At 39.5% G+C, this 25,685-nt stretch overlaps 1 long non-coding RNA gene and 1 other non-coding gene across 2 annotated transcripts in view; one reads left to right on the top strand and one right to left on the bottom strand.

The window, feature by feature from the left end:
• LOC139356050 (uncharacterized) overlaps window positions 1-25,685 on the bottom strand; it is a 49,742-nt gene that overhangs the window by 22,814 nt on the left and 1,243 nt on the right. The gene's annotated exons all lie outside the window — the stretch shown is intronic.
• On the top strand, window positions 25,162-25,269 carry LOC112424338 (U6 spliceosomal RNA). Its single transcript, XR_003015083.1, has one exon. It is a non-coding gene; the product is annotated as a U6 spliceosomal RNA (small nuclear RNA).

The raw sequence follows: 25,685 nt of genomic DNA, 5'->3' as shown, positions 1-25,685 counted from the left end.
ACCTGTGCAACAGAGCGAGACTCCATCTCAAAAAAAAAAAAGAAAGAAAAAGAAAAAGAAAAAAGGAAAGAAAAGAAAAGAAAAAATAGGGAGATTTATTGCAAAGTGAAAGTGTACTTAAGGAGTACAGACATACTCAAGAGAGAGCATCTCACCCACAGAGTTTGGGGCCTCTATCTTTATTGGTTTCTTTAACCGAGGGGTGGAATATTCATGAAGATTTCTGGAAGAAAGTGAAGGTTTCTCAGAACTGTGGTGCCATCCATTTTTACACCAAATATGGATGTTCCCAGAACTGTCATGGCACTAGTGAGTGTGTGATTCGGTATGTTAATGGGCATATAACAAGGTCCTAGGTGAAACCTAGGTCAAATCCAATGCTGTGTTGGGTCCAGTCAGTCTTAGCGAGTTTGGCCCACATCCTGTTTCTCAGAGCCTTATCCACCCCTAGCTTATGCAACTATTCCAACAGTCTCCCTTTGCTAGTGATGTGAAGCTGCTGCCTGGGCACTTCTATTCTCCTGTGACCATCCTATATTATTCCTGTCTCATTACTACTACTAACAATAACAATGCTAAAGTAAATTGGGGATTTAACAGTTCAAGAAAATGGGAAGGGTGGCTCTCGATGCAGTATTATATCGGACTTGTTTGCTATGTCTCCCCCTGCCACTCTACAACTTTTCTTAACTCATTGGCCTCAATCTCACCTTCCACAGTTATGTGTTCTACTTGTGGCAGGAAAAATGGATACCTGCAGCTGAAACAGCAGTTGGCCCTGCTTCCTTCAGCAAAGAAATCCTAAGGAACATCTCTATTCTCTCGAGTTACAGGTTTATCCTTTAACCAATGGCTGCAACCACAGGAATAAAGCTCTTCACTGAACAATCTTGAGTCAATATGCTCAGTCTTCAGATCCAAGGAGTGGGGATTCTATGTTAGTTGTTTTGAATTATGGAGGGTTTAAATTAAAGATATCGAAGTCCACTAGAGGTAGGTATACCATTTTACCATTTAACAGATAGAGGGGGGAAAAAAGCTTAGATGGGTTAAGTAATTTATTGAAGATCATCCAAGTACACGTGGCAAAGCAGGATTTTATTCCAGGTCTATCTCCAGCATTACTTGTAAAATCCATGTTCTTAAAAACAACTAAGCCGTACCACTTACTTAGTTTAGGCATTGGAGCTGTTTACAACCTGTAGGAAGGACTATCACCATTACAGTATAAACTCATCACTCATTCCCTGCGGCCTGGAAACAGAACTAGAATTATCAGCACATGGGAAACTTTCTTGGATTGCTTTTGTTGTTATATAAAAGGACCTGCTCCTGGCTTTGAAGGGTACAGAACACATTTATTTACTGGCTCATTTTTTGCATGTTTCTTACTCACTGCAAAATCAAAGGTCCATAATGTAGCACTGGTCATTAGGACCATGGTGATGAAAGAATTGTGCTAATACACACATAAAACAAAGAAAAATAAACAAGTACTTCAATCATAGCTAGTAGCTTAGAACAAGATTATTAGCCATGGGAAAGATTTTATTTTAGACCTGCTTTGTGGACTTGGCGATATTCCAGGGGCTATTTGCAGGGATGGCTATTTATTTGACAGTTTCCTAACTGCCCTGGATTTGATGGCTCGAGACCTCTGGCTGGATTTGGAGAGCTTTCATTGTTGCCCTTGTCGAATGTTTACTCAAAATTATTCCCTCCCTACTTGCAAAAAAGGATCTGAAGTGCTTTAAGGTACTGTCTCCTGTACCAAGGCTGTGTTTTTCCACTGATCCCAGCAGAAAAGAGAAAGAGCTGGTTTGTTCATCCCACCCACTGCAGCTATGGGGTTTTGGGGTGGGGGTGGGGAAGGGAGCAGAAATAGAGAGTTATCAGTGCTGTTACAACACTAAAAATTCATTACAGGTAATTGCTGAGTCTGTTGATTATCAGTCCTTTCAAAACTACACTAATACTTAGCATATACTCAACCAGCACTCACAGGATCACCTGAGAATCTTTTTTGTAAAGCTACTTCCAAGACCCCACCTCCAAGAATAAGTCAATGGGCCTGGGGTGAACAATATTCACCAACTGATTAATATCCTGTATGTAGTGTATTGATCAATCAGTATCACTTATTCCTTTTTGCCCCACTGACATCTACTCCGGCCTCACTCGCCCACTCCCATTTTAATTCTTTCCTATTCATCCTATTGGTGAGGGAGAGATATCTAGAACTTCTGCTTTATAGAAACAAGGACAGACTAGAAGAGATCAGTCTCACGTAATTCAGCTGTGTGAGAGAAGCTGGCCTAAGAATGTGTACAAACGTGCGTGCGCGCGCGCACGCACTTGCACAATAAACCTCCAGGAAAATAAATTATCTATTCCAAGCAAAGTTCAAGATGAGATTATGCTAATCAAAAAATTGGTAAACATGAAGCCTTGATAATTAACTCCCTCTTCCTTCCACCACCCCATATATATACACACACACACACACCCCCTCATTTTTACATTATATTTTATATTTTATGTTATATATATTACATATATATAAGTGAGGTGGGAGACAGGGTCAACATGAGTTCAAGTCATATAAATTAATTCGGGTGGGGCGGAGCAAGATGGCCGAATAGGAACAGCTCCAGTCTCCAACTCCCAGCGGGAGCGACACAGAAGACCGGTGATTTCTGCATTTTCAACTGAGGTACTGGGTTCATCTCACTAGGGTGTGCCAGACAATCGGTGCTGGTCAGCTGCTGCAGCCTGACCAGCAAGAGCTGAAGCAGGGCGAGGCATCGCCTCACCTGGGAAGCGCAAGGGGAAAGGGAATCCCTTTTCCTAGCCAGGGGAACTGAGACACACATCACCTGGAAAATCGGGTAACTCCCACCCCAATACTGTGCTTTAAGCAAACAGGCACACCTGGAGATAATATCCCACACCTGGCCGGGAGGGTCCCACGCCCACGGAGCGTCCCTCATTGCTAGCACAGCAGTCTGCGATCTAACCGCAAGGCAGCAGCGAGGCTGGGGGAGGGGCGCCCGCCATTGCTGAGGCTTAAGTAGGTAAACAAACCCGCTGGGAAGCTCGAACTGGGTGGAGCTCACAGCAGCTCAAGGAAACCTGCCTGTCTCTGTAGACTCCACCTCTGGGGACAGGGCACAGATAACTACAAAAGCAGCAGAAACCTCTGCAGATGCAAACGACTCTGTCTGACAGCTTTGAAGAGAGCAGTGGATCTCTCAACACAGAGGTTGAGATCTGAGAAGGGACAGACTGCCTGCTCAAGTGGGTCCCTGACCCCTGAGTAGCCTAACTGGGAGACATCCCCCACTAGGGGCAGTCTGACACCCCACACCTCACAGGGTGGAGTACACCCCTGAGAGGAAGCCTCCAAAGCAAGAATCAGACAGGTACACTCGCTGTTCAGAAATATTCTATCTTCTGCAGCCTCTGCTGCTGACACCCAGGCAAACAGGGTCTGGAGTGGACCTCAAGCAATCTCCAACAGACCTACAGCTGAGGGTCCTGACTGTTAGAAGGAAAACTATCAAACAGGAAGGACACCTACACCAAAACCCCATCAGTACATCACCATCATCAAAGACCAGAGGCAGATAAAACCACAAAGATGGGGAAAAAGCAGGGCAGAAAAGCTGGAAATTCAAAAAATAAGAGTGCATCTCCCCCGGCAAAGGAGCGCAGCTCATCGCCAGCAACGGATCAAAGCTTGACGGAGAATGACTTCGACGAGATGAGAGAAGAAGGCTTCAGTCCATCAAACTTCTCAGAGCTAAAGGAGGAATTACGTACCCAGCGCAAAGAAACTAAAAATCTTGAAAAAAAAGTGGAAGAATTGATGGCTTGAGTAATTAATGCAGAGAAGATCATAAACGAAATGAAAGAGATGAAAACCATGACACGAGAAATACGTGACAAATGCACAAGCTTCAGTAACCGACTCGATCAACTGGAAGAAAGAGTATCAGCGATTGAGGATCAAATGAATGAAATAAAGCAAGAAGAGAAACCAAGAGAAAAAAGAAGAAAAAGAAATGAACAAAACCTGCAAGAAGTATGGGATTATGTGAAAAAACCAAATCTGCGTCTGATTGGGGTGCCTGAAAGTGAGGGGGAAAATGGAACCAAGTTGTAAAACACTCTTCAGGATATCATCCAGGAGAACTTCCCCAACCTAGTAGGGCAGGCCAACATTCAAATCCAGGAAATACAGAGAATGCCACAAAGATACTCCTCGAGAAGGCAACTCCAAGACACATAATTGCCAGATTCACCAAAGTTGAAATGAAGGAAAAAATCTTAAGGGCAGCCAGAGAGAAAGGTCGGGTTACCCACAAAGGGAAGCCCATCAGACTAACAGCAGATCTCTCGGCAGAAACTCTACAAGCCAGAAGAGAGTGGGGGCCAATATTCAACATTCTTAAAGAAAAGAATTTTAAACCCAGAATTTCATATCCAGCCAAACTAAGTTTCATAAGTGAAGGAGAAATACAATCCTTTACAGATAAGCAAATGCTTAGAGATTTTGTCACCTCTAGACCTGCCTTACAAGAGACCCTGAAGGAAGCACTCAACATGGAAAGAACAACCGGTACCAGCCATTGCAAAAACATGCCAAAATGTAAAGATCATCGAGGCTAGGAAGAAACTGCATCAACTAACAAGCAAAATAACCAGTTAATATCATAATGGCAGGATCAAGTTCACACATAACAATATTAACCTTAAATGTAAATGGACTAAATGCTCCAATTAAAAGACATAGACTGGCAAACTGGATAAAGTGTCAAGACCCATCAGTCTGCTGTATTCAGGAGACCCATCTCACATGCAGAGACATACATAGGCTCAAAATAAAGGGATGGAGGAAGATTTACCAAGCAAATGGAGAACAAAAGAAAGCAGGGGTTGCAATACTAATATCTGATAAAATAGACTTTAAACCATCAAAGATCAAAAGAGACAAAGAAGGCCATTACATAATGGTAAAGGGATCAATTCAACAGGAAGAGCTAACTATCCTAAATATATATGCACCCAATACAGGAGCACCCAGATTCATAAAGCAAGTCCTTAGAGACTTACAAAGAGACTTAGACTCCCATACAATAATAATGGGAGACTTCAACACTCCACTGTCAACATTAGACAGATCAACGAGACAGAAAGTTAACAAGGATATCCAGGAATTGAACTCATCTCTGCAGCAAGCAGACCTAATAGACATCTATAGAACTCTCCACCCCAAATCAACAGAATATACATTCTTCTCAGCACCACATCGCACTTATTCCAAAATTGACCACATAATTGGAAGTAAAGCACTCCTCAGCAAATGTACAAGAACAGAAATTATAACAAACTGTCTCTCAGACCACAGTGCAATCAAACTAGAACTCAGGACTAAGAAACTCAATCAAAACCGCTCAACTACATGGAAACTGAACAACCTGCTCCTGAATGACTACTGGGTACGTCACGAAATGAAGGCAGAAATAAAGATGTTCTTTGAAACCAATGAGAACAAAGATACAACATACCAGAATCTCTGGGACACATTTAAAGCAGTATGTAGGGGGAAATTTATAGCACTAAATGCCCACAAGAGAAAGCAGGAAAGATCTAAAATTGACACTCTAACATCACAATTAAAAGAACTAGAGAAGCAAGAGCAAACACATTCGAAAGCTAGCAGAAGGCAAGAAATAACTAAGATCAGAGCAGAACTGAAGGAGATAGAGACACAAAAAACCCTCCAAAAAATCAATGAATCCAGGAGTTGGTTTTTTGAAAAGATCAACAAAATGGACAGACCACTAGCAAGACTAATAAAGAAGAAAAGAGAGAAGAATCAAATTGACGCAATAAAAAATGATAAAGGGGATATCACCACCGACCCCACAGAAATACAAACTACCATCAGAGAATACTATAAACACCTCTACGCAAATAAACTAGAAAATCTAGAAGAAATGGATAATTTCCTGGACACTTACACTCTTCCAAGACTAAACCAGGAAGAAGTTGAATCCCTGAATAGACCAATAGCAGGCTCTGAAATTGAGGCAATATTTAATAGCCTACCAACCAAAAAAAGTCCAGGACCAGATGGATTCACAGCTGAATTCTACCAGAGGTACAAGGAGGATCTGGTACCATTCCTTCTGAAACTATTCCAATCAATAGAAAAAGAGGGAATCCTCCCTAACTCATTTTTTGAGGCCAACATCCTGATACCAAAGCCTGGCAGAGACACAACATAAAGAGAGAATTTTAGACCAATATCCCTGATGAACATCGATGCAAAAATCCTCAATAAAACCGGATTCAGCAGCACATCAAAAAGCTTATCCACCATGATCAAGTGGGCTTCATCCCTGGGATGCAAGGCTGGTTCAACATTCGCAAATCAATAAACATAATCCAGCATATAAACAGAACCAAAGACAAGAACCACATGATTATCTCAATAGATGCAGAAAAGGTTTGACAAAATTCAACAGCCCTTCATGCTAAAAACTCTCAATAAATTCGGTATTGATGGAACGTACCTCAAAATAATAAAAGCTATTTATGACAAACCCACAGCCAATATCATACTGAATGGGCAAAAACTGGAAAAATTCCCTTTGAAAACTGGCACAAGACAGGGATGCCCTCTCTCACCACTCCTATTCAACATAGTGTTGGAAGTTCTGGCTAGGGCAATCAGGCAAGAGAAAGAAATCAAGGGTATTCAGTTAGGAAAAGAAGAAGTCAAATTGTCCCTCTTTGCAGATGACATGATTGTATATTTAGAAAACCCCATTGTCTCAGCCCAAAATCTCCTTAAGCTGATAAGCAACTTCAGCAAAGTCTCAGGATACAAAATTAATGTGCAAAAATCACAAGCATTCTTATACACCAGTAAGAGACAAACAGCCAAATCATGAATGAACGTCCATTCACAATTGCTTCAAAGAGAATAAAATACCTAGGAACCCAACTTACAAGGGATGTAAAGGACCTCTTCAAGGAGAACTACAAACCACTGCTCAGTGAAATAAAAGAGGACACAAACAAGTGGAAGAACATACCATGCTCATGGATAGGAAGAATCAATATCGTGAAAATGGCCATACTGCCCAAGGTTATTTATAGATTCAATGCCATCCCCATCAAGCTACCAATGAGTTTCTTCACAGAATTGGAAAAAACTTCTTTAAAGTTCATATGGAACCAAAAAAGACCCCGCATTGCCAAGACAATCCTAAGTCAAAAGAACAAAGCTGGAGGCATCACACTACCTGACTTCAAACTATACTACAAGGCTACAGTAACCAAAACAGCATGGTACTAGTACCAAAACAGAGATATAGACCAATGGAACAGAACAGAGTCTTCAGAAATAATACCACACATCTACAGCCATCTGATCTTTGACAAACCTGAGAGAAACAAGAAATGGGGAAAGGATTCCCTATTTAATAAATGGTGCTGGGAAAATTGGCTAGCCATAAGTAGAAAGCTGAAACTGGATCCTTTCCTTACTCCTTATATGAAAATTAATTCAAGATGGATTACAGACTTAAATGTTAGACCTAATACCATAAAAACCCTAGAGGAAAACCTAGGTAGTACCATTCAGGACATAGGCATGGGCAAAGACTTCATGTCTAAAACACCAAAAGCAACGGCAGCAAAAGCCAAAATTGACAAATGGGATTTCATTAAACTAAAAAGCTTCTGCACAGCAAAAGAAACTACCATCAGAGTGAACAGGCAACCTACAGAATGGGAGAAAATTTTTGCAATCTACTCATCTGACAAAGGGCTAATATCCAGAACCTACAAAGAACTCAAACAAATTTACAAGAAAAAAACAACCCCATCAAAAAGTGGGCAAAGGATATGAACAGAGATTTCTCAAAAGAAGACATTCATACAGCCAACAGACACATGAAAAAATGCTCATCATCACTGGCCATCAGAGAAATGCAAATCAAAACCACAATGAGATACCATCTCACACCAGTTAGAATGGCAATCATTAAAAAGTCAGGAAACAACAAGTGCTGGAGAGGATGTGGAGAAATAGGAACACTTTTACACTGTTGGTGGGATTGTAAACTAGTTCAACCATTATGGAAAACAGTATGGTGATTCCTCAAGGATCTAGAACTAGATGTACCATATGACCCAGCCATCCCATTACTGGGTATATACCCAAAGGATTATAAATCATGCTGCTATAAAGACACATGCACACGTATGTTCATTGCAGCACTATTCACAATAGCAAAGACTTGGAATCAACCCAAATGTCCATCAGTGACAGACTGGATTAAGAAAATGTGGCACATATACACCATGGAATACTATGCAGCCATAAAAAAGGATGAGTTTGTGTCCTTTGTAGGGACATGGATGCAGCTGGAAACCATCATTCTTAGCAAACTATCACAAGAACAGAAAACCAAACACCACATGTTCTCACTCATAGGTGGGAACTGAACAATGAGATCACTTGGACTCAGGAAGGGGGACATCACACACCGGGGCCTATTATGGGGAGGGTGGAGGGGGGAGGGATTGCATTGGGAGTTATACCTGATGTAAATGACGAGTAGTTGGGTGCTGACGAGTTGATGGGTGCAGCACAGCAACATGGCACAAGTATACATATGTAACAAACCTGCACGTTATGCACATGTACCCTAGAACTTAAAGTATAATAATAAAAATAATAATAAATAAAAATAAAAAAATTAATTAATTAATTAATTAATTCAATCAATTCCACCTTATTCTGATGTAGATCCTTCAGTCTCTCTCCAACACATTCTTTCCCTGCCTTCTCCTTGGAAGCAATTTTCAAATTAACCGTATGAAGTCTGGCTGGGACTAGGGCACTTACATCTCCAGGTAGACGGAAACACCTGTGGCACTTTGTGCACAGTCTACAGCCATTAAAAATGAGTGGTATAATCCCAGCACTTTGGGAGGCTGAGGCAGGTGGATCACAAAGTCAAGAGATCAAGACCATCCTAACCAACATGGTGAAACCCCGTCTCTACTAAAAAGTATAAAAAATAGCTGGATCTAGTAGCACCTGTAGTCCCAGCTACTCGGGAGGCTGAGGCAGGAGAATTGCTTGAACTCGAGAGGCAGAGGCTGCAGTGAGCCAAGTTTGCGCCACTATACTCCAGCCTGGGTGACAGAGTGAGATTCCATCTCAAACAAAAAAATGAGTGGTGTAAAGCTATCAGGATTTAAAAAAAAAGTATTTCATACATTTCCATTTTAATCTATATGTAAATTTAGCCAGTCTACTTTAAAAATGGATTATTTGTGAATGTTTATGTTTATGCCATTTCTCTGAGATTGATGCCTTTAGTTAATGGTTTCAAAGCAACATTTTTACTTTTTATAAAACCAGGTGATTGTCTGAAAAAATAAAGAATACAGACCCATCTCCTCCTATTTGAGGACAAACAAAACCATTCAACCACATCTGAATAAAGAATAGAGTTAGGTTGACCTGAAAGCTGCTGACTTTTCATTTATATTCAAAGGCCATTTGAGAATCTGAAGAAATATCTTCCAAATGCACAATTTTCTAATTACTAAGTTCTCAATCAATATGAAATATAAAAACTAGTAATTACTGAAAATGTTGCTTTGTTTAGACATAGGTTTATATTAACAAAAAATGAAAAGATACATTTATTCTTATTCTCAGGTGTAGTGCACTGATGAAGGCATAATACATTTCCTCACACGACTTCTTAAGTGTATTTCCTTGGAGAAGAATTTATGTAGAGGAGCAGTTAAGGCAACACTAGTTTTGTAACAAAAAAAAAAAACCCCATGGTTCTGTGACCTAAGATACTAGTTTACCTCTTGTTCACATAACAAACCACACTTTTTCATGCTTTTCAATAATCCTAAATACCTTCCATCTTGTGGAAACACCAGCCTTGAAGCCTAATTGTGGTCCACATCCAGTGAGCCAAAGGGAGGAGAGCATGGAAAGCGTAGGACCACTTCCTAAAAGCTTTGGCCACACCCACATTCTAACAGCCAAAACCATATGTTCCCCTGACTGGAAATGTGCTTATAGGATGGGCAGCCAAGCCCCAGCATAAAGGCTCTACTTTTCAAGGGGAACACACATTGTAGGGGATATCTCTGAAAAGATATCTGTATAGAAAGGATCCTAATACATCATGTGATATAGTGTCCCAGACCTGCTTAACGACCAGCATTACCAGATCCGGGGGAGTCTCCTTAATAGGGATTCTCTGCTGCTCCTCAGAAAATTAGATATAACTCCCTGACAAGTTCACTGCCATTCCCACTGGATGGGATCCAGTGCATTCTCTGTAACATCAAGTCACTGTTTCTGATTTAATCTGAGATAGGAGCTTCTGATTGTTCATGGGCAGCACTGTGGATTCAGAGGATGTCGTGAAAGCAGAAATGTGACATTTTCAACCACTATAGTGGGAGAAAACCTTGTCTAGGAAGGAATTCTCCCAAGACAAGACAAAGGTTAGATGCCCCATGTATACAGAAACAACAAATATCCACCAGACACAAAATTACATTATACTTAGGTTACAACCAGTAAAACTATTGTCGTTGGGGAAGATTGAAAGGAAATCAAAATAGTACTTGGGTTTGGGTCATTTTCTATTTACCAATGTTCTGTATTTTTCTATATATTATTTAAATATGCATAATTTGGGGCATTCTTGCTTCTGTTGAGTCAAAGATCCAGTTTCTGATATTAGGAGTTGTGTATTTCTTTGAAATCCAAATAACTTTCTCTTATAGTACCTTGAAGACTCAGTACATATACGGCATCTAGTTGACTTAATGAGTGATGCAGAAAGAAATGACAGGAGAAATTGAGGGAAAAAATGTGCTTGAAATCCAAGAATATATAAGTGAATGATTTTAGGGAGTTAATAGTTAATAAATCTGCCACAAGCCCAGAGATAATTTCTTCCTCCTTTTCTTCCTTTTATATCCATTTCTCTATTATCATAATTGTTATTATCATTATCATCATCACAATGATCATACTATCTAGCCCTTAAAGAATATCATAAAATAAAGTCTGCCCATCCATCTCAATTATGGTTTTTTCCTAATATAGCAAAAAGAATCTCTAAATCAGAGCAAATGAAGCAAATGCTTAAACTCAAGGTTAAATATTAGTCAAAAACTTAGTGTATGGAGAAAATACTTTTGTGATCTCAATGATAAATAATTTTCATGTTTTAAAAAATGGGTAGATACGTAAGTATGGTAAGTAGATAGGTAAGTGGATTAGACAAGAAAATAGGTAGGGGAGTTAAGTAATCAAAACAAGGAGGTAAGCAGGCAACATAAAATTTCCCCAAGTCATCACTTTCAGTTCTCAGCTTCTCAAACTCACAAGTAATAGAAATAATGATCTCAGAGGACAAAGTGTGAGACAAGTTTATCCTGTGACTAGGTGGGGTTTTGGAACCTGAACTCAAGCTAACTCTAATAGAAAGCAGAGGGAATTACATCAGTAACTGTCCACAAATTGAAAACATTTTAAGTAGCATGCCCTTGTCACACAGTGTATCTTGATTGCTCATCCCCTTAATTCATAATTACCCATCACTGTGTGATATCCTTGATTCCAAATAGTAATTCCCTCAGCTCCTAGAGAATCTGCCATTCAACTCCTGGGAACCCTCTTGCCAAATGAGATGCCTAGCTGTTTGGGAACAGAGCTCAGCAGCATCGAGAAAAAAAGGCAGCCATCAGTTCAATTGATGTGCTTCTCACTGGCTCTGGGAAACCTCAATTTTGCTACTATTATCTGAAATGATCCCAGAAAGATCAATGCTGAATGCAGTAATAATTACTCTTGGATACATGAATAATGGCCCTAACTTTTTACCTGTGTGTGTACATTATATACCATCAGGGTTTTTGCTTTTGTTGCTATTTATTTAAAAAACATAGGCCCATTTCATATGCTATTACAACTTTTTAGAGAAATGTATGAAAAATATATGGAGGAAATAATCTTGTTATCTTATAAACAATTTTTATATTTTGAAAAGTAGGTAGATAGGTAAGTATGGTGGGTACATAGGTAAGTATGGTAAGTAGCTAGGTAAGCAGGTTAGACAAGAAAACAAGTAGAGCAGTTAAGAGAAAGAAAAAAAGTCCAATATAGAACAAAGTTTTTCTATGATCAGTGAAAAGATGTCTTCAGATGCTATTTAAAACATTGGGAGGCTGAAGTGGGCAGATCATGAAGTCAAGAGTTCGAGACCATCCTGGCTAACACAGTGAAACCCCATCTCCACTAAAAATACAAAAATTAGCCAGGCGTGATGGTAGGCGACTGTAGTCCCAGCTACTCGGGAGACTGAGGCAGAGGTGCAGTGAGCCAAGATCACACTACTGCACTCCAGCCTGGGCCAGAGCCATACGCCGTCTCAAAACAACAACAACAAAAAAAAATAGAAAAACACAAACATTTAAAGAGAGGACCTTTCTCCACTGGAGGTATGCAAAATCTGAGGTTATAGGTTTGCAGAAAGACAACAAGGTGAAGTGGCAAATATCAAAAACAAAAGAGTTTAAAATGTGTAGCAGTTAGAATGTACAAGTCTGTGGTAGCCAAAATTAGGCTCCCCTAAAGATGTCCACATCCTGATTCCTTGAACATCAGAACAAATATCACGTATTGTCTATGTAACACTAATATCCTGCTCACTGCACTTTCAGAAAGTTTGGTAAATGCATTTCTCTTGATTCCCTCAGGAGGCAGACAAGCAGCTGATCAGGTGTTTAATATGTATCTAAAGGGATAGCTGAAGATACCACTGATAGCCTAGCTCACCACTAATTGTGTTACATATAAAAATCGTTTGTGTTTATTCTTCCCTCTCAATCAGACCAAACAAGGTACAAATTAGGCTGGAACGAGTCAACAGTCTTACATTTTGTCAGTTAAAGAGCCTCTGACAGAAACTGATGAGATTAACAAAGCAGAGGCAAAACTGAAAATTAAGCAGCTGGCATCTTGAATGGTAACAGGGAAAACTGTTTGGTAAAATTTAGAGAGATTATGGAAAGTGGATGCAGCCGATTTGAGCTGTGTTTATTTCAATGGATGCTTTTTATTTAAGTGACTGAGTAACTTTACACAGATCTCTTGCCAGTTCTCAGCTCTGAAAATATCATTTAAAGAAAGAAAAAGTCACTGAGTTAAAGGAGCTCTGAAATTACGTACTATAATTGGTCTCTTTCAAAACCCTTCCCAGCACTCCCTACTTTTCACAATTCACCTTTCTAGAATATTCAACCCTTAGCTATGCCAGCATCTAGAAACAAGGACACACTGTCACATTTCTCTGGGGCTCAGTACTATACACCCCTATACCTCGTAGCTGATATGCTGATACACAGAAAACGTAATATTTGAATCTTCCAACTGCATTTTTCAAAGATGTTCCTTACTGCTCTTATAAGAGAGATCAAAAGCAAGACAGAACCATCAGATACTGGACTTTCTTATGAGAATTCCAAGGCCCTGTGTGTTTTCCATAGAAAACCTACATCTTCACAGTCTTTGTGGGAAGGAAACATTTTTAATCCTCTGAACAAAGACAGCTCAGTCCACACGAAAGCAGCATAACTTCTCCAATGCTCATAAGGTTCACCCTACAACCAAACCCCTCTACCATCAAGAAAGTCAATGTCTTCAGGCCTCATAGCATGGTCTTTTGGATCCCAAGAGCTATCAGGTTAACCGACTGGAGTTTTAGAGCTCAGACTTCACACGTGAAAATTCACATGTCCATTGTGTTCCTCCAGAGACTGAGTTCAAAGGATTTGAGCTGTGTTTATTTCAAAATTACTTTCCCTTTTTCCTTTACCTTGCATGGGGTACCTCCCACCTGGCTATAGGCTCTGTGGCATATTGGAGACCACCAAACGTATGCAGCCCCCAAGCACCTCAGGGAGGTTCGGCAGATACACATCAGAAGTGAAAAATGATAGGAATACAAGAATCTAGCTCTTATCACCAAAGTGACCAACTTTCCCACATCATATTTAGCCTCTGAGATCATCAACCAAACTCATCTATTTGTTGACCACTCAGCATAGATAAGCAGTTACAGAGTGGTAGAGGTGGGGTCTGTCTGCCAAAGCCCATTTATGCCCTTCACTGCCTCAAAAAAGAGTAAGTCTGTAGTTGGCTCTAGTAAGATGCGACTTGAGATTTCTCATCCAGGAAGCCTGTGCTCAGGGACTCACTGCTATTGGTCACTGATGAGAAAAATCACATCCATTAAAATATAATATTCCTTTTTCTAGAACTTAAAGCACAAAGAGCTATGTAAAGTGAGAGAAGGATCACTACAGATGAAAATAAACAGTACAACAGGGACCCCAAGAGCTAACATTTCCAGCAAAAAGGCCAGTCAATGGCTTCATTGACCATTCCAAACTGTATTTCAGACATGTCCCAGAGAAGGAATTACAATCAAATTATCTTCAAAGCCCAATCAAAGCAATGAGATCAAAGTACTACTGTCATTGAACTATTAACATCACATCACTTCTTTACAGGAGTATTTTTGTTTGAAAACACATCAGGGAAAAAGATTATTTTGTTTTACATCTTGGCAATCTGAAGATCCTTAACAGGAGCTCGTTATTTCCTGGAAGGCACCAGATAACACAAATGTCCTACAGATCTTTTCCTGTATGGAATGCCAAAGGCACTCAGTGACTGACCTGGGGTAAGTCCACATAGTAAATCACACTGCAGAACCCATTTTCCTCTCTTTGCACTTTCTCAAGATGCTAAATTCTGTAGCTATGCATTAAAAATAGCTAGGAGGAGAATCTAAGCATCTGCATAAAAATGTTAAGGATTCGGATCTGCCATAGCTATATCATGGGACATTGAGCAGCTTGGTGTTCTTTGTAATGTATTTAATTACTCCTCATCTCTCCAGTACCAGCTCGTTTCACCTTCACAAACCTTTTAATAATGATACACCTGTGAGTTAAATTTTGCAATATACCCTGAGTTTATATTTAATGACTATCTTATGGATCAAACTTTTTTTTTTTTTTTGAGACAGCGTCTCGCTCTGTCGCCCAGGCTGGAGTGCAGCGGCCTGATCTCCGCTCACTGCAAGCTCCGCCTCCCAGGTTCACGCCATTCTCCTGCCTCAGCCTCCCGAGTAGCTGAGACTACAGGCGCCCGCCACCACGCCCGGCTAGTTTTTTGTATTTCTTTTTTTTAAGTAGAGACAGGGTTTCACCGTGTTAGCCAGGATGGTCTCGATTTCCTGACCCCGTGATCCACCCGCCTCGGCCTCCCAAAGTGCTGGGGTTTCAGGCGTGAGCCACTAATTGAAGATTTTTCATGGAGGCTCCATTTCACAATTATACTTAGGCACTGTAAAAGCACAAATTATATATTTTTAAATTTTATTTTATGAGACACAGTCTCAATGTGTCGCCCAGGCTGCAGTACAGTAATGTGATTATAGCTCACTGCAATCTTGAACTCCTGGCTCAGCCTCTTGAATAGCTGGGACTACAGGCACACGCCACTTTGCTTGCCTGGAAATTTTATTTTTTAATTTTGAGTAGAGAGAAGGTCTCACCATGTCACCCAGGCTGGTCTCGAACTCCTGGGCTCAAGTGTTCCTCCTGGCTTGGCCTCCCAAAGTGCTGAGATTACATGCATGAGCCATGGCACCTGGCCCTGAAGCACCATCTAAAGGTCCTCATCAGCACCAGAAAGACTCCTTCCCTCTTCCTGATTCCTATAGTCCTTTGTTTCCCTGTGTTCTATGTCATTTGCAGTCATTTTAGAGTTACTTCTTTGTATCTCAGTTCCAATACCAAACTGTATACCTCTTAAAAACATTTTTGCATTCCTCTTTGTGTTTTGGCTTTCCCTGTGTCTAGACCAGTCTTACATATTAAATTAGTTCAATCCGGTTTTGCCAAGAATATGATTTTTAAAATATCAATAATTTAGTAACAAACATAACACAGGTAAGAAAATAGCACCTAAAGCATCCCAAATTGGAAAAAAGGAATATGATACGGATATTATAAATGCAAACTTTTGAATCAGACAGCTTTGCAACTTACTAATTTACGGCAACTTAGTGAATAAATTTAAATAATGTAAGTCTTAGTTTCTTAAGACCTGTAAAATGGAGTTATTTCTGGGACACGCATTATAGAGTTTTTGTCAGAATTTAATGAGATTATGCCCTTTAAGCCTCTCAGTGTGGCAAATACCCAATAAATGTTACTATTATTTTTCAGTTAAATGATCTCAGTCTTTATGTCTCTCTGCCTGTCTCTCAACACATGCATATGCGTGCACACACACACACCCCCAGAGAGATCATATGTGGCCTTATCAGTAAAAGTAATGTAGTATCATAAAAGAATTCTCACTTTATCATCGACTCAAAATTTCTGTCTAAAAGTTACTGTCAAATGAAAAACGAATCCAGACTTAATTAAGAAAAAGACACTTTCAACATGACTACTGCAATAAAGAGAACACATCAACCTCAGAGTCCGTATATGTCTCAACATTAAGCAAAAGTAAAAGGTTTTTCTTGTATAGGGAGGGGTCTGCAGGGCTAGCAGGAACTTTGGTGGGGAAGAAAGTGATTGTGGGGGCCAGCAGACAGCATGATCAGGGTGCTTCAACAGGAGATGCTCTTCCCTGTGGTAAGCTGTTAAGGGAGTGGAAGGGTCAGAGGTATATTCCACATCTTAGTGCTAGCTTAACCTTAACTGTGGGGATGAGCCAAAGGTCCAGGGTAAGTGGGAGAAGAGAAGCCCAGCTGAAGTTTGTTTGACCCAAGTGAATTGTCAAGTGATGGGCAACCATAAGCACTTGGTGATTACATATCATTTCACTCACATTTCTTCAGCTAAACATTTACAGTTAATTGAATAATCTGTTTTTCCAATTTTTATTGAAGAATTAGAAAAATAGATTGAATTATTTGTAATTATGTAGTTTTCTTTCCTAAATGTTTAACTTCAATGATGGCTATATTATTAGAAAGTAAATAAGAATGTATACGGCTATATTAGAAACTAAAGAATGTATTTAGGATCAAGGCATTCTATAGAGACCATTAGGCTCTGCAGGCATTTTGCCACATGAATCGATGTGAGTAGCTTTACTGCATCTCCCAAGCCTTACAGAACATCTATCTTCTTCTGTAGCTGGTATATCAAAAGCTCTGGATTGAAAACTAGATAAATCATTCATTCTGTTTAAAAGCTACATGGGCAAATAGACACAAGAATATCTGACTGGCAGAAGCGATTATTGCGAGGATGAAATGATATGATAAGAATGTGCTTTAATATAGAGAAGTAAATGGAAGGTATATTAGTTCATTCTCATGCTGCTATGAAGAAATACCCAAAAGACTGGGTAATTTATAAAGAAGATAGGTTTAATTGACTCACAGTTCCATATGGCTGGGGAAGACTCAAGATACTTATGATCATGGCCGAAGGCACCTCTTCACAGAATGGAAGGAGAGAAAATGAGTGCCAGCAAGGGAAATGCCAGACGCTTATAAAACCATCAGATCTCGTGAGAACTCACTCATTATAATGAGAACAGCATGGAGGAAACCACTCCCAAGATTCAATTACCTCCCACCAGCTCCCTCCCACAACACGTGGGGATTATGGAGATTACAATTTGAGAGGAGACCTGGGTGGGAACACAGCCAAACCATATCAGAAGGTAATGTTACTTATATATCAGATTGTGTTCATTAATGAGAGTTTTATTATAGGCCATGGGAACTTTATATCCTTATTTCATTACGCAAAACTAATGAGGTATTTTCTCCATGCTACGGAAGTGAAAACTGAGGTTCAAAAATGAGAGTCATTTATACTTTTCTAATCGATAAATAGTAGGGCCAAGATTCACCTACCCCTCTCTAGTCCCAAAGCCCACAACCGCTATTTAAGTTGTTTCCTGTCTTCTCATTCACAAATACAAGTTTCTTTAAAAAAAAAAAAAAAAAAAAAAAGCTTTTGAAAGAATTACTTAAGAAAAACAGAAAATACTGTACCCTTGCCTGCCTCAATCCTCACCCCAAATTATGAAAAGGTGCTGCACAATGAACATTTATTGGAACCCTGCAAACAATGCGCCCTCTGCTTTGCTGAGATGGGGGAGCCAGGAACTATGAAAGCAGCAGATATGTTGAGTGAAAAGTTGCCAAATTTACACATCTACTTTTGTTATTGTAGTCCCATTCCCCTTAACACTCCCACATCCCTCACTGTTAGGGGGGTGGGGTTTAGGAATAAATTAGTTATAATAAGCTACCACTTCTGCCCACTGATAGAATTCTTCTCATAAATTACAGCCTGGGGATACATGTCCCCATTGAAAATTGAAATGAGAGGCCATTCCCTCCCAGGAAAGGATGAAAGGACAAGCCTTTCTCTATTGCAAGGTGAGGGAAGAGGGCATTCTTCTTAGAGGAAACAGCTGGGGCTTCAAGGAGTTGAGAGAAAACCTAGAAATGTAGATGGGAAGCCCCCAGTGTTAAACTTTCTCACTGGTGACATACCAAAAGCTAGATGGATAGTGATTTGGATTGTGGAAGTAAGTGAAAAGGAAATGCCAATGCCAGGTGTTTCTATGCTGTTGTTGCTCTGTTTGGAAAAAAATCCCATTGACTGAAGGGCTGTGTGCTGGTTAAGTCGATTTGTAAACTTCGGTCTCAGAAATGTACATATTTTACAAAGCATTTGCAGAGTGGTCATTAGGTGCAAGGGACTGAGCTAAAAGTTTTTATATGCATTGTCCTATTGAATTGAATCTATACAGCTACTACATGGCAAGAAACATTTATCTTCACCTTACAGATGTGAAGACTGCAAAATGAAGTGGAGAAGTCATTTTCTCAACTTATTATATAATTTAAATTCAGTAAATACTATACTATTTTATAAAGTCTGACTCCTCTCCATTTGAATTTTGGAAGGCGGAGCCTGTCAGCCTATCAGTGCGTTCCTTTTTTCCAAATTAAGATTTAGTGTGCATATACTTGTGTGTTTGTTCATGTGCAAACATGCATGGGTATCTAAGAATACAGAAGAGGTTATTTCATTCCAAGGAATTAAACTTCTGGTCAGGAAATAAAATTCCTCACAATCATATGAGTATTTCCTCACAGCAATACTTTCATTCCCTAAGTGTATCCAGGAAGCCCTGTAGCTACCAGACATCCACTTCTCCATGTAATCAGATCATAGTGCAGTGGTTCTCAAAATCTGGTGTCTGACCAGCTGCATCAGCAACACCTGAGAATTTTCATGCCCCAGCCCAAATCTATTGAGTCAGAAAGTCTGCGAGTGGGGCCCAGCTCCACAGGAAACTCTGATGCTCGCTAAACTTTCAGAACCACAACTGTAGAGAGAAGCAATCTGAGTAAACTGATTCACCTGGAAGTGTGGATGGCGGGGTTCACTCTTGTTGAGTATTGACTTATTAAAGGAGAAACTACAAAACAAGTCTTGTAGCCTTCATTTCCAGCTAGACTGTTTGCTGTTTCTATATAGAGAATCAGTGGCCATCCAATAGTATGAAATGAGATAATAATAACAATGCGACTTAGCTGTGTTGGCCTGGAAATAGGTACTTTTCAGCTACCCTCAGGGAAATGATAAAAGAACTAAGTTGCTAGGCTAATTGCTGCATGATTGTATACAAAAATTCAGTCTGGTCACATGATGGAAAATGGTTTGAAGGTAATTATGAATTGGTAATCTTTCATGACTTTGGTCCTGGCTTCATTTGCATAGGCTCTGATTACAGCAAGCAGATTGTTTTCCCTCACTTTTGAAATTGAAGATATGACAGGGAAGGAAAGAGGAGACAAATTGCCAAACAAAATCAGGTTATAGAGAACTTCCAGGGAATTTTAAAGGGCACTAAACTTAAATGCACCTTGCAATACCTGAAGCCTAGACATAATGTGTGCATCTTTGTTTCAATTGGCTTTGATATTTTTTATCTCACTTTTTGCAGTTTGCCAGTGTATCGACATGGTGCATCCAAAATGTGGCTTGAAGTCAAGAATAATAAAGATTACATGCTCTGAGTACACATTTGGAGGGCAACTGATCAGGCAGCATTCTGTTCAGGAAGCTCAAAGTGGCGAATTAGGAAGCGCCTGATCACTTACAACCAGAAATGTTGTGTGGAAAGGACTGATGCTGCCCCAAGCTCTGCTGTTGAAGAATTTCATGACCTTAGATAAAGCGTAGTCCCTCTATGAAGTTCAGTGAAGGTGCTATTCTGCACACTAATGTTGCCAGGTCTTGGCGCATGCTGTTTCCTTTAAGAAGAACGCCCTCTTCCCTCACCCTCAGGGTCCCTTGGTAAACTCTCTTCCATCAACATTCAGCTCATGCACCACCTCACTAGATATTCACTGGCTCTTCAGGTGGAGCTGACAGTAAAGTCTTCTAAATAAGTACGAGGAACATTTATTAATATGATACACATAAAAGGCATAAGACAATGGGTTTCATTCATCACAAAATACAATAATTATTTGTCTACTAATCTGTTATCCTTATCAGATGACTGAACAAAATGACTACAAAAGAAGGGTTTTTAGTTGTAGTTAGTGGAAGGAATAGGAAAAAATGTTTACTCCATCTCAGAAGCAGAAGTCTTTCTAAGAATATTTCATATGAAAGAATCTATAACTTTAGGGGTAAGTATTAAGTGTGATTCCTGTCCTCAAAGAGTGTATTTGCTTGATTGGTCAGTTTAGGTTCTACTCCTTAATATCTATAAGGTAGACTAGGAATACCAGTCCTGAGACTACAGGGTTGCATTGTCCAATACAGTAGCCACTAGCCATAAGCAACTATTTAAACTCGAATTTAAATTAACTAAAATGAAATAAAATTTAAAACAGGCCAAGCACTGTGGCTCATGCCTGTAATCCCAGCACTTTGGGAGGCCATGGCAGGCAGATCAACTGAGGTCAGGGGTTCAAGACCAGCCTGACCAACATGGAGAAACCCTGCCTCTACTAAAAATACAAAAGTAGCTGGGCATGGTGGTGCATACCTAATCCCAGCTACTCGGGAGGCTAAGGCAGGAGAATTGCTTGAACCTGGGAGGCAGAGGTTACAGTGAGCCAAGATGGCACCATTGCACTCCAGGCTAGGCAACAAAGGTGAAACTCCGTCTCAAAAAATAAATAAAAAATAAAAATAAAAATTTATTTTCTCAGTTATACTAGCCACATTTGAATTGCTCAATAGCCATATGTGATTAGTAGCTACCATATTGGACAGTGCAGATATTCAATATTTTCAGCATCACAGAAAGGTCTATTGGAAGAGCTTATTGAGAACCATTAATTATTGATACGAAGAAACTCAAACTAAAAGTAACGATGAGGAAAGACCCCTAAGAGATTGTCATGGTCAGTTCTAGTCCCCTGACCCCACGGTGACCACTGATCATTGTTTATATTCAGAACTGGAGATGAGAGACCGTCTGGCAGAGAAGACTGTGTAAAGCACTCATCATGAACCAGGTCAATGTGGTTGACTGTAGGAGGTCCAAGTCTCTATTATCTCAAGATATTCTATGATTTTATAGATATTTAAATTATTTTTAAAATAATGGATAACTGAAAATATTCTTGAATATTTATCAAAAGTTTGTGAACCCAGGAGTTTGAAGTTTCAGTGAGCTATGATTACACCACTGTACTCCAGCCTGGATGACAGACTGGAGTCTGTCAGACTATATATATATATATATATGTATCAAAAAATTTGAATTCTATTCTGTTCCTCACCCCCTAAAAAGGGCCACTTATTGTTTGATGATGATGTGTGGGTGGGAAGCATGCACACCATTAGTGCTTCTCTCTGTTTTTTGCTTCTCTGATTTCTGGGGCAAGGATGCCAAAGAACAATCTCGCATAAACTTGGAGAATAAGGACATTGCTTAGAAATCTGGCAATCATTCACCTTTTGAGTGTAGTTGTTTTCAAAACACAGAGAAAAGGATCAGAAACTACTAGGTTTTTGTCCATAACTACATGAATTACACATCTTATATAAGACTCACATCAGTCCTTTTGGGTGGGTATCACTTATCCCTTTTGTGGATGCTGAATCTTAGTTACAGAGAGATAATATTGTTGAACAGTGAATTTAGTTGACAACAAGATTTATCCAAAACATGAAAATAAGGCAAAAGGATGGTTATGTTTTTTTCGATGCTGAAGTATTATCTAACAAGCCCACTCTACTATTATTTAATTCTCTACTAAGTGTAACTTTATTTGATTTGCTATTTACTACTGATTAAGGCTCAGATACTGAGTTACATACTAATTTGTGGGTGTTTGTTGAGTAGAAATTCAAGAGACTTTTGGCCACAAATGTAATGGTTGATGCCACAAATGTAATGGCTTTATTGCTTTGTAGGAAACTAGCCAGCTTTGTATCTGACTTGCAAACTTATTTCAGCATGCCCTTCCTGACAGACTACGTGAATTTCCGTTCCTCAAATACTCTTGGAACCAGCTTTACCAGTTTGCTGGTTTCCTTGTTAATGATTTAAGTCATTCCTGACAGATACTTTCTATGTATTTTTAGAACATTCTTGTTTTTCACTTCTTGAAAATTATACTGTGTCACCGTTTACATTTAGCAACACCTAGATTTGATCCCCTATTGTTCTGACACAAATAATATCTTACTATTTAATGAAGCCTAAGATTTGTTGGGTTTATTTTCTTAAGTAAATTCATGATATGTTAAAGCAAGACTAACCAAATAGATTTCATATGGCAGTCATTGTGGCATTGAGCCAGGCCTAACTTATCCTTAAGAGAAGTCTGAGTTTATACGACATCAAAATAAATGACTGAAAACCATGTGATCACAGAAACATGCAATTCTGTAGCAGACAGGGATCTTACAGATCTTGTAATTCATTCCCTTATGTTTAAGGTAAGAAAGTTGTTACCTATGGAGTGAATTGACTTGCAGGAGGCCACATGTCAAGCTGGAAGACCAGAGTTCAAAGTTATCAAATCCCAAGTTCTACTCTATTGCTGCTGTTTCGTATTTCTTCTAACTGGGGAGAAATAGAATCTATAGACAGTAAGAACAACTTTTTTAAACCATAAGGGGACAAATCGCACTGAGTGGCATTTCTACCTTCCCCTGTCTGCACCTGAAATGAATAGTAGGGATATAATAAATCAGCTACAAGACAGACATCCAGAGCCCGGAACTCTGGGAGGAAGGGAGGAGAACAGAAGACAAGCATCACTGGCATTGGGCCCTGGGTAGACAGTTCACTGATACCTCTGTCACCATAGTCACGAAGCACATGGTGAGTAATAAAGCAGATCACGAGATCCTGACAAAGCCTCAGTTTTCTCATTTGAAAAGTGGAGAATATTAGTACCTACCTGATGGGCTTTGGGTGCGTTTCAAGTGAGATAATGTGTTACTGTATTTATTACAGTGCTAATCAATAAAAGTGGCTATCACTATTATGATTATAATTATTTTCACTTAATTACTAATATTACCACTCCTAAAACAGGTCCAGCCTTGCTGTGCCAACTCCATCCACTCCATCTCTTAACTCCTTCCAGAGAAACCAATGGGTATTACCTGCTGATTAACGTTGCTCTCGTCTCTGAGTTCTCAGACATGTTGTCCTAGCTGTGGAGAAAGCTGATTTCTAGAAAGTTAGTCCTTTCCTGAGGGAAATGTGCCAGTAGGGAAATCGCAAGACAAACCATGAAAGAAACATAATTACTTTTTATTTACCTTTTCTGAACTGAAACATTTTTAGCAGAAACCTGCAACTCAGAAACAGAAGACTAACAAGACAGAAACCAGTACGTGGCTAAAGAAATACCTTACATTAATTCAGGGACACAGATGCTACAGACAGATACCTTTGGCAGGTGACAAGATTCAGGTTTGTCAGGGAACATGAGGAGTGAACATAGTAGTTCAGCTTTGAAAGGCCTTCAGTGAAAGTCATGTTAAGTTCTTTACTGGGAGAATTTTTTTCCTGTGTTGTATTCACAGCACTTGGATAATTTATTTTAGGTTCATTAATTATTTTACTTCTTATCATCCTTATGGTCAGAACGTTGAGTTTTGATGGTCCCTTGGAATTGATCAAGGGATCCAGTCAGTTGCAAAAGATAGCAGGCTCTTTACTACGACAAAATGAGGGCATGAATAAGTTGGTCTTCCTGTCAAACCTAGTCCAGAATAAGTTGTCGCCCCAACAAGTTGCGTTCTCAAAGCCCGGGGAATCACTCAGGTGTCCTGGCCTTGTGGGGTGGATGAGCTTGTATCAGGAGTTTAGGGGAAGGCGGATCTGCAAAGAGAGGAGGAAGAATGGATCCAATTCCTAGCTGATCAGGAAAAGGGCTGATTTGTTCAACCGAGAGGTATAAAATTCAAAGGAATTTGCATTTGTTTCCCTGAGAATGAAAACTTACATTCAAAGAAGCAGCTTTTGAGACTGACTACAACATTGTATGTGGTCAATTTGGCCAGACATATATAGAGGGTAGGGAGGGCCATCATCTGTACATTGCTAGGCTGAGGCCTGGAAAAGGGTTAGGAAGGGCAGGATGGTGAAATGAGAAGGCTATAGGGCTTTGGAGACAGACTGTGTTCCCACTCTACCACTTGCTAGCTCTGGGTCACTGAGCAAATAAGTTTTCCCCTTGTCAGCTCTAGGATTTTCATCTGTAAAACAATCTTAATAATACCCAAATGAAATATCAAGTAAAAGGATACTTGTGAAAAAAATTATAAAGTATGCACCCCATGTAGAAAGTTCTGTTGGTTTATAGAACCAAGTGGGTTTCTATCAAAGTTTGAGGAGAATCAAGGGATATGTTTGTCTGGTGACATCATCACTGTAAACAACAACAGCTTTCCATAAGTCCTACAGTGCTAGGCAGCAAGGACATTGATCTGCTCCAAAGTAGCAATATTTATATTCCACATACTTTCTGTTAAAAGATTTCTGTGTCCACTTAGACAACATATATATTAAAGTTGGAACAATACAGAGAAGATTAGCATTTGCCCCTGAGCAAAAATGACAGGAAAATTCATGAAGCATTCCACAAATTAAAAATATTAAGAAAGATTCCTGCAATGCACTGGAAGTATAATATGGATCTCAGTATAAATGTCATAAATGTATATTAGGGAAAAAAGGATTTTGCGGGGAGAAAGCTGTAGTGCTTTACTCATTTTGTAAAAAATCATACTCAGACACCTCTGGAAGTAATGTTTAACCAGGACATTTTGTCATGAAGTAGCAGAATAACTTTCCTTTCTTATCCCATAATCAAGAGTAAGCCTAGAATAAGAACTGAGCTCCTTCAATATCAAGTTCAATGTTTTATCTACAAGAACAGGCTTTTCCTTGAGAAGGGCATCCCTAATATCTCCTATCCTTATTTTGTTCTAATTGCTGATTAATTTTACCACAGTAGAGTAGTGGAACTTGCTGACTATAAATAAAGCTGATTTCAGCAGGAGTT

The sequence above is a fragment of the Macaca nemestrina genome, chromosome 9, assembly GCF_043159975.1.
Source record: "Macaca nemestrina isolate mMacNem1 chromosome 9, mMacNem.hap1, whole genome shotgun sequence".
In the NCBI taxonomy this organism is placed as follows: Eukaryota; Metazoa; Chordata; class Mammalia; order Primates; family Cercopithecidae; genus Macaca; species Macaca nemestrina.
This window is presented reverse-complemented; position numbering and strand designations above follow the sequence as displayed.